The sequence below is a fragment of the Panulirus ornatus genome, chromosome 9 (assembly GCF_036320965.1).
Source record: "Panulirus ornatus isolate Po-2019 chromosome 9, ASM3632096v1, whole genome shotgun sequence".
NCBI lineage: Eukaryota > Metazoa > Arthropoda > Malacostraca > Decapoda > Palinuridae > Panulirus > Panulirus ornatus.
The window spans coordinates 58,463,919-58,467,202 of record NC_092232.1 but is presented as its reverse complement, the minus strand read 5'-3'; positions in this window follow the sequence as shown (position 1 = coordinate 58,467,202).

Here is a 3,284-nt window from a genome sequence, read left to right as displayed (position 1 = left end):
GTGACCTCTGTCGAGTGAACATCTCTGCTCCGCCTTGCAAGCTCCCTCAACCTTTCCTCGAACACTTCAATATAATAATGTTCACCAAGGAGGTAGGACGATCCTCCTTTGTCCAGGATATGGAATTTGAATATGTCCATGTATTTGACATGGGCTATGGCTGTGTGGACATGGAAGTGGAATACTCAGACGTGGAAGTGATGGATGGAGTGGAACTTGGCTGTGTGGATATGGAGGTGGAATACCCAGACGTTGAAGAGATGGATGGAGTGGAACTGGTGGAATACCCGGACGTGGAAGTCATGGATGGAGTGGAATTTGGCTGTGTGGATATGGAGGTGGAATACCCAGAAGTGGAATTGGAGGAAATGGAATATGGGTGAAGCTGGTATGAACGCCATATGCATTTGGTGAAGGTTGACCTCGTAATGTTTTGACGTAAAATAGGTCAACCACTGTGACCATGTGGCGGGGAGGGCCACATCCACCAACCACGAAGCGAGCCCCACCACGGAGAAGTATCCTGGCTGCATCCACGTACGAGAACCACCGCGGGATTGCCGTCATCCAGTACCAATGCTATGCCTCCTACAAGAAGGCAATTCTTGCCGACGTGACACCACTCTCCGTCAACGGTCGCTGTGCAAAAGTGAAACCTCACCGTCCCACTGATGCTTACCAAGTGACCTCGCCCACTCAAGTGGCACTGCAGCCCACACTCCCTACCAGACCCACCATCCATGAGGAAATGCAGCCCACCACACTTGTCAGGCCCACCTTCAGGGAGACATGGCAGGTCTCAAGACCTGTCAGGCCCACCATTCAAGACCGACTTGGTCCCCCAACACACGTCAGGCCCACCATTCAAGACCGACTTGGTCCCCCAACACATGTCAGGCCCAGCGTTCTAGACCGACTGGGACCAATAACACATGACATGTCCTACGTTACAGACTGACTGCACTCCGCACCTCGTACGGGCGTTAAAAGGCGTGTCGAGATGACTCACGCTCCCTGTGCCAAAAGATTCAGTTGGTGAGGAACCTGAGTTCTTTCTTCCTGCTGGTGCTGCAGGAGAAAACGTACCTAGAGTGGACACTGGAGGTGTGTTTGTGTTTGTGTTTGGGTTATCACTAAGGAACCAACACCAAGACAACTTTAGTTTCGCCTCGCCAAGGATAACGTTAATCTGGCGGAAGTCTGGCTTTCTCCCAGTAGTGGATGACACATAATATCTACGTAGGGATGTTGAAAAACAAAGAAAGAAAAAATTTGGGAACATTATCCCGCCCCCCCCCCCCAAAAAAAAAATACATAAATTCACGGGGATAATTTCCTTCGTCTTCAAAGAAAAAATGAAACTCTTCCGACGCTACCGTGCCTTCCATAAAGCAACCCTCAAAGAAATCACTTTCTACACAATGCGCAAGGATTCGGTTAGCCAATCTTCATATGGCTGGGGCTGTTCTTCCCTCTGATTGATTCATTTTTCAAGATTAAGGAAAGTTATAATAAAAATATTGTATTGAGTTTCTCTGTTGGCGTCAGGGTAAACACCCATCCCCCCCGAAGCTTGGTTACCTTTCCGTGGTGGGGGGGACTTCATGGATTGGGCAGTAGCAACCATCGTTGGTTGCTTCTGTTCAATCCATGAACGAAAAACCAAGCATCTTGAACGTAATTGTCGTATAAATTCACTTGGTGTCAAAACTGACGCGAAAGTGGTTGTCTCAATTTTGTCAGAAATGTTTGTGCGTTTCGGCCTGATGGCGGGAGTCGGTTTGGCGCTGTGGTCATGAGGGAATACGAGGAAGATTGGCAACCGTCCCAGAAGTAGCTACAGTGAGGCCCAGCAGCTGTCCCTAATACTGTGGAAGGCACTCATGTAAGGTGTGCAGTGAGACGCACCAGTAACAAGGGAAACGGACAACCAAAACAGCAATCTTGATCATCAGGAGGCTATCCAATGCTCAGAGTAGATAAGGACGATTATTGTATGGCTTCGCTCAGAGGATGAAAATCTTAGCCGTGAAAATCAACAAGTAAAATAACTAGTATTTAGTGGTAGTGAAGTGGAATTACCGTATTTCTGTGGTCTTAATAGTAAAACGAAACTTTTCGTTTTCTCCATCAATGTAGAGGTGTTGTAGACCACCATCCTTAAGGTTGTAAGGTAATGGTAACTACAAGGTTATGACCTCGGCAAATTTGTGATGGAAAGTGCAGGAAATGTGGTAATGTATATAATATAGATTATATTGTTGTATAATAAATATATAATAAAATTTTGTCTTCTCTGTTCCCGTTCATTAATTCAAATACAGGTAAGTTTTCTCTCTAACGAGGTGGGATAAGCTACGTGCACTCGGCTTGTAAATGTGGTGACTTTCCCTTCATTACCACAATGTTGTGCTGAACTGAAGATGTAGAATTCCGTAGACGAAACTAAGATGGGAAATCAATCTACATCAAAAATTGAACGTATGCATCTTTAGATGGTCATAAAAGAAACGGACGGAGGGGCACACTGGAGCAAATGAATTTCAATATCACCACTTAAAGTAGGTCTTTCAACTAGTTGTGGCTTTAAAGCAAACTTTTTCTAGCCAAGGTTTAGTTAGCACCTAAACTAATCCCCACGACCTTACCTTAAGAAATATTATCAGAAGGTACTGTCTGAACATATTTCTAAGGTAAGGTCATTTAGGTTTGGTTTAGATGCTACCCTAACCTAGGCTAGAAAAAGTTTCCTTTGCTTCAGAGCCCCAACTACGTAGACGGGCTATTGTTGATATTAAACAGTAACAGAAAGATGATAAAACTGAGATGAAATGAATAAAAATATAGAATGGGTCAGTTGAAAGTTGAAGTATTTGCTAAATACAGTTTTTGACAGATGCAAATGCATCCTAAGGTCAGTCACTTAACTCACAATGTTGAATATCATTTTAATTGTTGGAACTAGTTACAGGAAGTAAAAATATCAAGCTTAAAGGGATGCCATTATAATAACTTCATAAACCTGTATAGGATCTCTTAAACTTCTTTTCCCTAAAGCAGAATGGATTTAAGTCGTTTAATCTGCTCTCTGAATTTGTTTCTCAGACCAGTAATCATCTTTGGAGATTACATGAGTAATTTCTCCATTCAATGTCTTCCTTTTCAAATTAGTTGACGACCAAAGCAGTACAATATTCAAGCTGGGATGGCTATGTTTTGGGAAGGCGAGAGGTCAGGTTATGCAAGAATGTTAGAAACGGCTTCCATCAGTTTCTACCCTACCT